The sequence below is a fragment of the Rhodnius prolixus genome, unplaced genomic scaffold (assembly GCF_049639745.1).
Source record: "Rhodnius prolixus isolate KJV_2025 unplaced genomic scaffold, Rpr scaffold_7, whole genome shotgun sequence".
Classification (NCBI taxonomy): Eukaryota; Metazoa; Arthropoda; class Insecta; order Hemiptera; family Reduviidae; genus Rhodnius; species Rhodnius prolixus.
Genome location: NW_027411582.1, coordinates 15,081,437 through 15,097,082, shown reverse-complemented (window position 1 = coordinate 15,097,082; position 15,646 = coordinate 15,081,437). Strand labels below are relative to the sequence as shown.

General features: G+C 33.9%; 1 protein-coding gene across 10 annotated transcripts in view; it reads right to left on the bottom strand.

The window, feature by feature from the left end:
- LOC141447041 (5-hydroxytryptamine receptor 1-like) overlaps positions 1–15,646 on the bottom strand; it is a 590,328-nt gene that overhangs the window by 11,936 nt on the left and 562,746 nt on the right. The window lies entirely within an intron of this gene.

Genomic DNA, 15,646 nt, shown 5'->3' with positions numbered 1-15,646 from the left:
AAGGTAGACGTGGTTTAATAAACTATTCTCGCTTCTGATTGGCTCTTCGGTCAACCTACTTTTCACACTTCCATTCTTCACTGGGATTGGCCAATTCTTTATTGTTAATTATTTCTATGAAAAATAAAAGATTTTTTTTGCTTTATGTCTGGTTTTCTATACTAATAATGTTAGGGTAGCCAGAAAGTTGGGAATAATGGTTATTTTCTTTCGAAGTAGATAAGCCTACAGACTTTTTAAAAAAAGGCAAATTAAAAAATATATTTCTTGGTGGTAGATACGTCAATTACTGAGAACACCATTTTAAATAAAATCCACACCAAAAAAAAGTGAAGGTAATCTACAAAAGGAATGGAAATCTTAATAAGTTTATTGGACGAGAAAATAACAATTAACAACTTTATGATTCAAATAATTTATGAACTACAATAATTGTTATTTTTAGAAATTCATTTACTGGATTCAACAATAATGTCTCAGCTTCATGTTTTTTTGGTGAAAATTAAGTATAATTAAGTACCTGTGGGAAGGTAATTTAAAAGTGAATTAAATATTAATTTGTTATTAAAGGAGTATCCCAGGCGAGTGCTGCTTAATTTAAGTAACTCTGTCTAAAATAGGAGGTTTTTTTTCTTTTTTTAATAAATTTTTAATTTACCACGGTAGGTCCCTTTTTTTAGTCAGCGTCCTGGCGACAGAATACCTAATGGAACACTCGCCTACTGAGGATAAAATCAGAGATATAATTAATTCCTAATGGTCCACAGAATCACCGCTTTTTTTTTTTTTTTAAGTAAAAAGTTTAAATCAATACCTTCTTGTGAATATAGAATGTGGCTGTTTCATCACAGAACTGAAAAAAAATACTGCTATTCTCTAAAATAAACTCGATTTTTTGTAGAAAAATTCATTCTTTAACATTTTACCATAAAAGCAAAATCATTCAGGAAAGGCCGGAACCATAAAAGAAAACCTCTACGTTGTTGATTGATCGGCAGATATCCTTTGACGGTGGAAGTTTTCAAGAAAAGAGCGGCTCGTCTTTTGAACTTTCTTTTATAGTCTTTCTCTTTCAATTTACATTAAATTTAAATTTCAAAAGATCTTTCTCTCTCTTAAAATTTGAAGAGAATAAGAAAATATTTAGTTATAAACACTAATTAGTTGTACTTCTAGAATATTACTGGATAAAAAAAAATCCATGAACTCTTATAAAACCAAATTTTATTTCAATCTAATAAAAAGAAACCCAAGAAACGTGGATTCGCTTCAAGACCAATAAATCTTTAAATCATTACAACAATTCGCCTAAAATAAATTTTAATTAATGTGAAAAGCATGTAATCAAATTTAGATATTCGTTTCCAAATATTTCAAGAATAAAATACATTTTGTGAGAATTCCTAAACGATTTTCTGAAGCAAAGAAAGATGAAGAATTTCCGAAGAATGTATTAAGATAGAAATTTATAGATTTTTTTCTTTTTCCACTTTTCCTTTCCTGTTTGAAAAGAAAAGAGAAAAGTCTTTTGGAAAAATTTGTAGTTTTTTTTTTAAAAATTCATTGCTAGCCATAGTATCCTAAAAATATCTGGTGTGAAAACTCCAAAACTTGCTGATACTATTGTAAATAATACTTTTTCCACAAGCTTTAAGTATACTTAAATAAATCATGAGGAAGGTAGGAATAAAATTCGTTGATTTTTCCCTTTCATTTTACTATCAATTTTCCAAAAGAAGGCTACCGTTAATGTTTTATCTTACTCCCGGTCATAAAAGTAGGTTGCAGAGACAGAAAATGAAGAAATTGGGACGAACTGGATGCCAATTCTGTAGTTTTCTTTTGTATTTCACCTTTTAATTTCCAATTCAAGGCTACCCTTTATGTTTGTTTTAGCCCTGACCTTAAAAGTAGGTTGCAGAGACAGAAAATGAAGAAATTGGGACGAACTGGATGCCAATTCTGTAATTTTTCCCTTGTATTTCACCTTTTACTTTCCAAATCAAGGCTACCCTTTATGTTTGTTTTAGCCCTGGCCTTAAAAGTAGGTTGCAGAGACAGAAAATGAAGAAATTTGGACGAACTGGATGCCAATTCTGTAGTTTTCCTTTGTATTTCACCTTTTACTTTCCAAATCAAGGCTAACCTTTATGTTTGTTTTAGACCTGGCCTTAAAGGTAGGTTGCAGAGACAGAAAATGAAGAAATTTGGACGAACTGGATGCCAATTCTGTAGTTTTCCTTTGTATTTCACCTTTTACTTTCCAAATCAAGGCTAACCTTTATGTTTGTTTTAGACCTGGCCTTAAAAGTAGGTTGCAGAGACAGAAAATGAAGAAATTTGGACGAACTGGATGCCAATTCTGTAGTTTTCCTTTGTATTTCACCTTTTACTTTCCAAGTCAAGGCTAACCTTTATGTTTGTTTTAGCCCTGACCTTAAAAGTAGGTTGCAGAGACAGAAAATGAAGAAATTTGGACAAACTGGATGCCAATTCTGTAGTTTTCCTTTGTATTTCACCTTTTACTTTCCAAATCAAGGCTAACCTTTATGTTTGTTTTAGACCTGGCCTTAAAAGTAGGTTGCAGAGACAGAAAATGAAGAAATTTGGACGAACTGGATGCCAATTCTGTAGTTTTCCTTTGTATTTCACCTTTTAATTTCCAAATGAAGGCTACCATTTATGTTTGTTTTAGCCCTGACCTTAAAAGTAGGTTGCAGAGACAGAAAGTGAAGAAATTGGGACGAACTGGATGCCAATTCTGTAGTTTTCCCTTGTATTTCACCTTTTACTTTCCAAGTCAAGGCTACCCTTTATGTTTGTTTTAGCCCTGGCCTTAAAGGTAGGTTGCAGAGACAGAAAATGAAGAAATTTGGACGAACTGGATGCCAATTCTCTATTTTTCCCTTGTATTTCACCTTTTACTTTTCAAATCAAGGCTACCCTTTATGTTTGTTTTAGCCCTGGCCTTAAAAGTAGGTTGCAGAGACAGAAAATGAAGAAATTTGGACGAACTGGATGCCAATTCTGTAGTTTTCCTTTGTATTTCACCGTTTAATTTCCAAATGAAGGCTACCCTTTATGTTTGTTTTAGCCCTGACCTTAAAAGTAGGTTGCAGAGACAGAAAATGAAGAAATTTGGACAAACTGGATGCCAATTCTGTAGTTTTCCTTTGTATTTCACCTTTTACTTTCCAAATCAAGGCTAACCTTTATGTTTGTTTTAGACCTGGCCTTAAAAGTAGGTTGCAGAGACAGAAAATGAAGAAATTTGGACGAACTGGATGCCAATTCTGTAGTTTTCCTTTGTATTTCACCTTTTAATTTCCAAATGAAGGCTACCCTTTATGTTTGTTTTAGCCCTGACCTTAAAAGTAGGTTGCAGAGACAGAAAATGAAGAAATTTGGACGAACTGGATGCCAATTCTGTAGTTTTCCTTTGTATTTCACCGTTTAATTTCCAAATCAAGGCTACCCTTTATGTTTGTTTTAGCCCTGGCCTTAAAAGTAGGTTGCAGAGACAGAAAATGAAGAAATTTGGACGAACTGGATGCCAATTCTGTAGTTTTCCTTTGTATTTCACCGTTTAATTTCCAAATGAAGGCTACCCTTTATGTTTGTTTTAGCCCTGACCTTAAAAGTAGGTTGCAGAGACAGAAAGTGAAGAAATTTGGACAAACTGGATGCCAATTCTGTAGTTTTCCTTTGTATTTCACCTTTTACTTTCCAAATCAAGGCTACCCTTTATGTTTGTTTTAGCCCTGGCCTTAAAAGTAGGTTGCAGAGACAGAAAATGAAGAAATTTGGACAAACTGGATGCCAATTCTGTAGTTTTCCTTTGTATTTCACCTTTTACTTTCCAAATCAAGGCTACCCTTTATGTTTGTTTTAGCCCTGGCCTTAAAAGTAGGTTGCAGAGACAGAAAGTGAAGAAATTTGGACAAACTGGATGCCAATTCTGTAGTTTTCCTTTGTATTTCACCTTTTACTTTCCAAATCAAGGCTACCCTTTATGTTTGTTTTAGCCCTGGCCTTAAAAGTAGGTTGCAGAGACAGAAAATGAAGAAATTTGGACAAACTGGATGCCAATTCTGTAGTTTTCCCTTGTATTTCACCTTTTACTTTCCAAGTCAAGGCTACCCTTTATGTTTGTTTTAGCCCTGGCCTTAAAGGTAGGTTGCAGAGACAGAAAATGAAGAAATTGGGACGAACTGGATGCCAATTCTGTAGTTTTCCCTTGTATTTCACCTTTTACTTTCCAAGTCAAGGCTACCCTTTATGTTTGTTTTAGCCCTGGCCTTAAAGGTAGGTTGCAGAGACAGAAAATGAAGAAATTGGGACGAACTGGATGCCAATTCTGTAGTTTTCCCTTGTATTTCACCTTTTACTTTCCAAGTCAAGGCTACCCTTTATGTTTGTTTTAGCCCTGGCTTTAAAGGTAGGTTGCAGAGACAGAAAATGAAGAAATTGGGACGAACTGGATGCCAATTCTGTAGTTTTCCTTTGTATTTCACCTTTTACTTTCCAAATCAAGGCTAACCTTTATGTTTGTTTTAGACCTGGCCTTAAAAGTAGGTTGCAGAGACAGAAAATGAAGAAATTTGGACGAACTGGATGCCAATTCTGTAGTTTTCCTTTGTATTTCACCTTTTACTTTCCAAATCAAGGCTAACCTTTATGTTTGTTTTAGACCTGGCCTTAAAAGTAGGTTGCAGAGACAGAAAATGAAGAAATTTGGACGAACTGGATGCCAATTCTGTAGTTTTCCTTTGTATTTCACCTTTTAATTTCCAAATGAAGGCTACCCTTTATGTTTGTTTTAGCCCTGACCTTAAAAGTAGGTTGCAGAGACAGAAAATGAAGAAATTTGGACGAACTGGATGCCAATTCTGTAGTTTTCCTTTGTATTTCACCGTTTAATTTCCAAATCAAGGCTACCCTTTATGTTTGTTTTTGCCCTGGCCTTAAAAGTAGGTTGCAGAGACAGAAAATGAAGAAATTTGGACGAACTGGATGCCAATTCTGTAGTTTTCCTTTGTATTTCACCGTTTAATTTCCAAATGAAGGCTACCCTTTATGTTTGTTTTAGCCCTGACCTTAAAAGTAGGTTGCAGAGACAGAAAGTGAAGAAATTTGGACAAACTGGATGCCAATTCTGTAGTTTTCCTTTGTATTTCACCTTTTACTTTCCAAATCAAGGCTACCCTTTATGTTTGTTTTAGCCCTGGCCTTAAAAGTAGGTTGCAGAGACAGAAAATGAAGAAATTTGGACAAACTGGATGCCAATTCTGTAGTTTTCCTTTGTATTTCACCTTTTACTTTCCAAATCAAGGCTACCCTTTATGTTTGTTTTAGCCCTGGCCTTAAAAGTAGGTTGCAGAGACAGAAAGTGAAGAAATTTGGACAAACTGGATGCCAATTCTGTAGTTTTCCTTTGTATTTCACCTTTTACTTTCCAAATCAAGGCTACCCTTTATGTTTGTTTTAGCCCTGGCCTTAAAAGTAGGTTGCAGAGACAGAAAATGAAGAAATTTGGACAAACTGGATGCCAATTCTGTAGTTTTCCGTTGTATTTCACCTTTTACTTTCCAAGTCAAGGCTACCCTTTATGTTTGTTTTAGCCCTGGCCTTAAAGGTAGGTTGCAGAGACAGAAAATGAAGAAATTGGGACGAACTGGATGCCAATTCTGTAGTTTTCCCTTGTATTTCACCTTTTACTTTCCAAGTCAAGGCTACCCTTTATGTTTGTTTTAGCCCTGGCCTTAAAGGTAGGTTGCAGAGACAGAAAATGAAGAAATTGGGACGAACTGGATGCCAATTCTGTAGTTTTCCCTTGTATTTCACCTTTTACTTTCCAAGTCAAGGCTACCCTTTATGTTTGTTTTAGCCCTGGCTTTAAAGGTAGGTTGCAGAGACAGAAAATGAAGAAATTGGGACGAACTGGATGCCAATTCTGTAGTTTTCCCTTGTATTTCACCTTTTACTTTCCAAGTCAAGGCTACCCTTTATGTTTGTTTTAGCCCTGGCCTTAAAGGTAGGTTGCAGAGACAGAAAATGTAGAAATTGGGACGAACTGTCAGCCTTCCAATTTAGGTCTTCTTTTGTCTTCTCTTACCAGCTTTGATAAACCCACTGGACCACTCATTTTCTGAGCACACTGTCTGTAGGAAGATTCTGATCTTCTTTAACCGTTGATTCGTTACTATTCTAATGATGCTACTTAATTCTTTATGAATGTTTTTACTTAACAGTGGACATGCTAGGGATAGAGTTACTGCTATCCGAATACTAGCGCTTTATCTTGCTTGTCGGATCCGTTTTATAGACTTGTTATTAAAATTGTAATCATTGAATATAAAAGTAGCCTGAATGTTTCCCTTTTTTAGCCCCTAAGCGTAAAACTAATTAATAATTTGAAGTTCACCCGCTGCAGGACTTTCTGGTAGAACGTTTTGGATGATGTGAGTGGAAGAGGTAAAAGAATCTTCAACTTTGTGCTCAAGTAAATCAGCGTTTTCCTTTTCTAAGCTTTAGTTTCTGTTTTATCTTTCTTTCACTTTGAACTTCGACAGAGACTTTCAAAGTAGAAGTTTTCTAATACTCCTCAATAAAATCTAAAATAAAATTCTCTCTTTTGAAATATCAAACTTTTTAGTTTTTTAATTAAATATTTATGAACTTTTTTTCAATCTGTAGTATGAGGGAGTAATTTCATTTTTTCAAACTTGGTCTCTCTTCTAAAGGGCCTTAGTTGATTATGAGCTCCTTTTACAAACAAGGCGCTCAAGCACTGCTAGAATTTCAATTTTCAAGAACATAAGATAGAGATAATTAAAGGAGATTAGTTGCGAAAAGTGAGGAAACAAATTATTCCCAAACTATGAAGCAGAATAAATAAGTAATTCGAAAATGTAACCATTTACAAATTAAGGTAACTTAACATGGAATGTATTCGTATTAATGGAAAGAAATTTGTAGATTGAATGAAATGGCAGAGTAAAACAATCGCTTCACTTTCTCCTAAATTTCATAAATCTAATTCCCTCATATCTGCAATTTTTTAAAGTTTAAATCAACTCATAAAGTCAAAAATCGAATAAATATTATTACATAATGAAAAATCAATGTCAAATAATCTTGGTTAGGAAACAACCAAGTACGTCATTAAGCTATGTTTATACCATAGCTGTCTACAGTCGTGGGAGAGCCGGTTTGGACCAACAGACGTCCCCTAGAGCACTAGAAAAAATTAAAAATGAAAAACATAGGGGGAAAATGCATACAGAACGACCGACAAAAAATTTATACACAACTGGCACCAAAAACTAAAAACACTCTCTTTATATTGAAGGAAGTGCTGGGCTCAGGAATATGAGTTAATTCATAAAATTTAATACATGGAATTTAATACATTTAAATAGGGAACATTGATCTTTACAATTGTATGAAATATTATCCTTTTGAGTGTTATAGAAGAGAAGATATGGCGTTTTGAAATTTGGTGGGCTTTACAAGACGCACAAACTTCAGATAGCAATATCTCGCTTTCTACGGTTCAGAAATCCATGGAATTTCATAATATAATAGGAAACATTGATCTTTACCATTGTATGAAATATTATCGTTTTGAGTGTTATAGAAGAGAAGATATGGCGTTTTGAAATTTGGTGGGTTTACAAGACGCACAAACTTCAGATAGCAATATCTCGCTTTCTACGGTTCAGAAATCCATGGAATTTCATAATATAATAGGGAACATTGATCTATACCATTGTATGAAATATTATCGTTTTGAGTGTTATAGATAAGAAGATATGGCGTTTTGAAATTTGGTGGGTTTACAAGACGCACAAACTTTGGATAGCAATATCTCGCTTTCTACTGTTCAGAAATCTATGGAATTTCATACAATTATAGGGAACATTGATCTATACAATTGTATGAAATATTATCCTTTTGAGTGTTATAGGAGAGAAGATATGGCGTTTAGAAATTTGGTGGGTTTACAAGACGCACAAACTTTGGATAGCAATATCTCGCTTTCTACTGTTCAGAAATCTATGGAATTTCATACAATTATAGGGAACATTGATCTATACAATTGTATGAAATATTATCCTTTTGAGTGTTATAGGAGAGAAGATATGGCGATTTGAAATTTGGTGGGTTTACAAGACATGCCCAAACTTTGAATAGCAATATCTCGCTTTCTACTGTTCAGAAATCTGTGGAATTTTATACAATTATAGGGAACATTGATCTTTACCAGTGTATGAAATATTATCGTTTTGAGTGTTATAGATGAGAAGATATGGCGTTTTGAAATTTGGTGGGTTTACAAGACATGCACAAACTTTGAATAGCAATATCTCGCTTTCTACTGTTCAGAAATCCATGGAATTTCATAATATAATAGGGAACATTGATCTATACAATTGTATGAAATATTATCCTTTTGAGTGTTATAGAAGAGAATATATAGCGTTTTGAAATTTGGTGGGCTTTACAAGACGCACAAACTTCAGATAGCAATATCTTGCTTTCTACGGTTCAGAAATCCATGGAATTTCATAATATAATAGGGAACATTGATCTTTACCATTGTATGAAATATTATCGTTTTGAGAGTTATAGAAGAGAAGATATGGCGTTTAGAAATTTGGTGGGCTTTACAAGACGCACAAACTTCAGATAGCAATATCTCGCTTTCTACGGTTCAGAAATCCATGGAATTTCATAATATAATAGGGAACATTGATCTTTACCATTGTATGAAATATTATCGTTTTGAGTGTTATAGAAGAGAAGATATGGCGTTTTGAAATTTGGTGGGTTTACAAGACGCACAAACTTCAGATAGCAATATCTCGCTTTCTACGGTTCAGAAATCCATGGAATTTTATAATATAATAGGGAACATTGATCTTTACCATTGTATGAAATATTATCGTTTTGAGAGTTATAGAAGAGAAGATATGGCGATTTGAAATTTGGTGGGTTTACAAGACGCACAAACTTCAGATAGCAATATCTCGCTTTCTACGGTTCAGAAATCCATGGAATTTCATAATATAATAGGGAACATTGATCTATACCATTGTATGAAATATTATCGTTTTGAGTGTTATAGAAGAGAAGATATGGCGTTTTGAAATTTGGTGGGTTTACAAGACGCACAAACTTCAGATAGCAATATCTCGCTTTCTACGGTTCAGAAATCCATGGAATTTCATAATATAATAGGGAACATTGATCTTTACCATTGTATGAAATATTATCGTTTTGAGTGTTATAGAAGAGAAGATATGGCGTTTTGAAATTTGGTGGGTTTACAAGACGCACAAACTTCAGATAGCAATATCTCGCTTTCTACGGTTCAGAAATCCATGGAATTTCATAATATAATAGGGAACATTGATCTTTACCATTGTATGAAATATTATCGTTTTGAGAGTTATAGAAGAGAAGATATGGCGTTTTGAAATTTGGTGGGTTTACAAGACGCACAAACTTCAGATAGCAATATCTCGCTTTCTACGGTTCAGAAATCCATGGAATTTTATAATATAATAGGGAACATTGATCTTTACCATTGTATGAAATATTATCGTTTTGAGAGTTATAGAAGAGAAGATATGGCGTTTTGAAATTTGGTGGGTTTACAAGACGCACAAACTTCAGATAGCAATATCTCGCTTTCTACGGTTCAGAAATCCATGGAATTTTATAATATAATAGGGAACATTGATCTTTACCATTGTATGAAATATTATCGTTTTGAGAGTTATAGAAGAGAAGATATGGCGTTTTGAAATTTGGTGGGCTTTACAAGACGCACAAACTTCAGATAGCAATATCTCGCTTTCTACGGTTCAGAAATCCATGGAATTTTATAATATAATAGGGAACATTGATCTTTACCATTGTATGAAATATTATCGTTTTGAGAGTTATAGAAGAGAAGATATGGCGTTTTGAAATTTGGTGGGTTTACAAGACGCACAAACTTCAGATAGCAATATCTCGCTTTCTACGGTTCAGAAATCCATGGAATTTTATAATATAATAGGGAACATTGATCTTTACCATTGTATGAAATATTATCGTTTTGAGAGTTATAGAAGAGAAGATATGGCGTTTTGAAATTTGGTGGGTTTACAAGACGCACAAACTTCAGATAGCAATATCTCGCTTTCTACGGTTCAGAAATCCATGGAATTTTATAATATAATAGGGAACATTGATCTTTACCATTGTATGAAATATTATCGTTTTGAGAGTTATAGAAGAGAAGATATGGCGTTTTGAAATTTGGTGGGTTTACAAGACGCACAAACTTCAGATAGCAATATCTCGCTTTCTACGGTTCAGAAATCCATGGAATTTCATAATATAATAGGGAACATTGATCTATACCATTGTATGAAATATTATCGTTTTGAGTGTTATAGAAGAGAAGATATGGCGTTTTGAAATTTGGTGGGTTTACAAGACGCACAAACTTCAGATAGCAATATCTCGCTTTCTACGGTTCAGAAATCCATGGAATTTCATAATATAATAGGGAACATTGATCTTTACCATTGTATGAAATATTATCGTTTTGAGTGTTATAGAAGAGAAGATATGGCGTTTTGAAATTTGGTGGGTTTACAAGACGCACAAACTTCAGATAGCAATATCTCGCTTTCTACGGTTCAGAAATCCATGGAATTTCATAATATAATAGGGAACATTGATCTTTACCATTGTATGAAATATTATCGTTTTGAGAGTTATAGAAGAGAAGATATGGCGTTTTGAAATTTGGTGGGTTTACAAGACGCACAAACTTCAGATAGCAATATCTCGCTTTCTACGGTTCAGAAATCCATGGAATTTCATAATATAATAGGGAACATTGATCTTTACCATTGTATGAAATATTATCGTTTTGAGTGTTATAGAAGAGAAGATATGGCGTTTTGAAATTTGGTGGGTTTACAAGACGCACAAACTTCAGATAGCAATATCTCGCTTTCTACGGTTCAGAAATCCATGGAATTTTATAATATAATAGGGAACATTGATCTTTACCATTGTATGAAATATTATCGTTTTGAGTGTTATAGAAGAGAAGATATGGCGTTTTGAAATTTGGTGGGTTTACAAGACGCACAAACTTCAGATAGCAATATCTCGCTTTCTACGGTTCAGAAATCCATGGAATTTCATAATATAATAGGGAACATTGATCTTTACCATTGTATGAAATATTATCGTTTTGAGTGTTATAGAAGAGAAGATATAGCGTTTAGAAATTTGGTGGGCTTTACAAGACGCACAAACTTCAGATAGCAATATCTCGCTTTCTACGGTTCAGAAACCATGGAATTTCATAATATAATAGGGAACATTGATCTTTACAATTGTATGAAATATTATCCTTTTGAGTGTTATAGAAGAGAAGATATGGCGTTTAGAAATTTGGTGGGCTTTACAAGACGCACAAACTTCAGATAGCAATATCTCGCTTTCTACGGTTCAGAAATCCATGGAATTTCATAATATAATAGGGAACATTGATCTTTACCATTGTATGAAATATTATCGTTTTGAGTGTTATAGATGAGAAGATATGGCGTTTTGAAATTTGGTGGGTTTACAAGACGCACAAACTTTGGATAGCAATATCTCGCTTTCTACTGTTCAGAAATCCATTGAATTTCATAATATAATAGGAAACATTGATCTATACAATTGTATGAAATATTATCCTTTTGAGTGTTATAGAAGAGAATATATAGCGTTTTGAAATTTGGTGGGTTTACAAGACGCACAAACTTTGGATAGCAATATCTCGTTTTCTACTGTTCAGAAATCTATGGAATTTCATAATATAATAGGGAACATTGATCTTTACAATTGTATGAAGTATTATTGTTTTGTGTGTTATAGAAGAGAAGATATCGCATTTTGAAATTTGGTAGTTTAGCAGCAACAAAATCGCATTTAGAAATATGCTTATGTGGCAATCATTTTACCGTGACTATTAAAAATCAACAAAAGAGGAGGATCTTCTTTTTAGGAAAACTGTCTCTTGTTTATGAGTTGCCTAATAAGGACCTTTCGGTGAAATATCTGCCAACCAGTTTTGCAAAAAATATTTTTTATTATAAACGAACTAAAGACTGATCGGCCTAAAGAATTCATGTTGAGCGTGCATGTTACGCTTTACTACGTCACTTGCGATGCATACTTTTATTCACAAAGTATGCCGCATTTTATCCATCCATCACTCTTTTAGCAATATACAAACCAAGCAGGCTGTTGCAAGTTTGCATAATCGATTTCTTTTAACACTTCTCCAGTAAATAAATATACGCTGAAGTAAAAACCAGTCGATATATAATAGATTACTGTTTGTTTTGTATCTGTCATTTAAGATTGAAAAATATTAGAACTAATACTTTACGTAGAGGATTTTTCTTACATTTTTTTATTTAGTAAACTAGTTCCGACATATCTCGGCCCTTCAATTTTCTGTCAGTAATGTCAACAATCTTATCACGAAGAATGAGGAGATGAGTCGCACGTATCTGCCAAATACATACTACATTATCGAAATTGATTTTCTTGTTTTTTTTTTATTTTTTCGACCTACTTAAAGCATTATTTACATCATAAATTCTTTGAAATGTCAATGATAGGCCAAATTTGGTTCAATTAAATAAATTGAATAATTAAAAACATTTTTTAAGTTTTATGAAGTGTCTTCTTTTACAGGAAGAACTTCTCTACTTCTAGACCAAAAATATGGCTTACCAACATTTTTTGAAATATCAAAAACAAATAAGTTTTCCTTATGACTGTTATAGCGTGTGCCACAAGGACATAAGTTATCTTACGGTAAATTGCAATCTTAATTATTAAGTTGTACATTAAAGCTGCAATTCAAAGATATTCATTTCTTTTTCTTCCTTAATTTTCATTGAAATAGTTCGGTCATTCATCAATTCTACAGAAATGATTTATTTCAGCTTAGTGACAGAATTGAGTTTTCTAAATTAACATTAAGAAAATAAATTGCGTATAATGGTTGAAGGAACAAATTCGTGCTGAACAATTCACTTAATGAAGGTCAGTAGTACCTATTCTGTCCAGTTACGAGCACCACAATCTGCTGACGTAAAAGAAAGGTAATTGAACGGTTTTTCAAGCTAATATTACAGGTTATTTTTAATAGTAAAGCCTTTCTATTATCTAATAGAAGTTTAATATCGATATTGAACGAATATTTGTTTAATTGTACAGTTTGTAAAACAAAAATGTTTCTTAAAAAAAATTCTGGAGCTTGGAATTGAAAAAGGTTAAAAGAATATTGATTCTTTGATGTGAGAAAGCCTTGAAGACAGTGCAGGAATGTAGAGTCAGTAAGTGTACATAATTCACGTAGAATTTTTATATAGTCGCCAATTTTAATAAAAACATTTTACTTTTTTGACCTAATTACTATGTTCCGATACATTAGTTCTGTCTTAAAATATATTGATTTTCCTTTTACTTAATGTAACTACAATATTTTTTAAAATTTACTACAATCTGTTGATCTGCTAATTTCCATCCAATGTGCTTAGCTTGGAACGCTGAATACAGGGATCCGCAACAAGTAAACTTTGAGGGCAACGAAATGTGAATACATTAATACCAGAAGGGTTAAATTTAGAATTGTGTAAATGAAAGGTAATTGATTAAATATAATTTTGAATTGTGAATATTTGTTTAAACAAGACTAACAAAAATTTCTTTTAATTTTACACGTCCTATGTCAACAATATTCAAAATAAATGCTGCCTTAGTTTCAGGTCCTCCAATCGTACTATATACTACGTGTACACTTTCAACATTGTGCTTGCCCTCAAGCAAACGTATGAATTAATTAACCATCGTACTTTATTGTTTACTAACCAAAATTAACAAGAGAAAACATACATTGTTCTCGTACTTGTTGAATAACAGTTAATTTCACTCATATTTATCTCTTGCAAAAAAAATTAGAGATTTTTATTTCCAGTTTTATTCTTAGATTTTTTAAAAAAAATAAAGCGTAATTTGTGTGGCTATTAAATAACGAGACTACTGCTGTAAAACATTTTATTTTAAATTTATCCATATTTAGTTATTATCACCTTCAATATATACCCCTCCACTATCCCTATAACGCTCCATGCCAATTTACCATTGTCCCAAAACAGTGCTGGAAGTCTTATTTCTGTCAGCTCCTGCATGACGCGTGCCGCTTTTTCTTTCCCAGCTTCAACGGACTGAAATCGTGTACCGTTCAATGCAGATTTGACTTTGGAGAACCAGATAAAAGTCACATAGAGCCAGGTTCAGGCGAATAAGGCGGATGGCCTAAAACTGGGATGTTGTACTTGGCTAGAAACTGTTCTTGACAGACAATACAGTGTGAGCTGGCGCGTTGTCTTGATGGAGAACCCATGGACTTGTTCTTCCACAAATCGGGTCGTGTTTTCCTTACTCTTTCACGGAGTTAAGCAAGCACCTCACGGTAGTAATGTTGATTAATTATAATGAATATTTTCAACCGTTTTGGACGTGGAAGGGCGACCCGGGCGGTCATCATCTCCGAGGTCTTCTCGGCCATCTTAGAAACGCTTGAACCACACAAAAACTTGCGCACGTGATAAACATTCATCGCCATAAACTTCTTTTAATAAAAGATAAGTTTCAGTAGCGGTTTTACCCAGTTTCATTTGAAATTTCACGACAATTCGTTGCTCTACTACATGTGTAGTATCATGTTTTCGGTAAAACGAAACTAACACCTCTTACACAAACGACGGTTTCGGTCAGACAGATTTCTCTACAAACACGTGAGACGCTGCAATCGAAAGAGAAGTCTTTACGCTGCACAGCTGTCGGTCGTTAGGATTTGGCACATGCATAGTTCTTCTGTGGCAGCACCAGTCTCGTTATTTAATAGCCTCACCTCGTACACCAATGGTATTTCTTTGATGTCAATTAGAGATATGGTTGGCCATCTACTTTGACCATCTCTTCCACTGTTCTTCATATCTGTTTAATTTGACTCAGGAGTCTGGTGAGTGACTCCATAAAAACGTAAGAGACCATGGATTTCTCTTCTACGAAGAATCAAACCAAGAACCACACCAGTCTCACGAACTGACCATAGTAAGAGCTATGCCGTTTCCTCATCACCAAAGCCAAGGCTATTCTCGGCCTTGTTCTTGCGATGATCGTATTTCTTCAATCAGTAATGGCTCTTTAAGAGGCACAGAAAAAAAGTTGATCCTCATTCACGTTTGTAAACGTGAGGGCAAACACACATCTATGCCGAAAAGTATGGTAAATAAAGGAAGAAATGTTTCCAAGACCTACACCCTACAAATCAGAACTAAATGAAGAAAAACGTAACTTCTAAGACGCAGGTTAATCTGAGACAATTTAGAGAGCTCTGCTTTGCGTTAGAAGAGGACAGCGTATTATGGCCAGAATTTAGAAAGAGTGGCGGTGAATGTCGATTAACTTAGAGAGAATTGTTTTAAAAACAATATTCTATTTGGAGTTTTATAAATTCAATCGAAATGCTTATTGAGTTAGCATGTTTTTACGCACAAAGCGT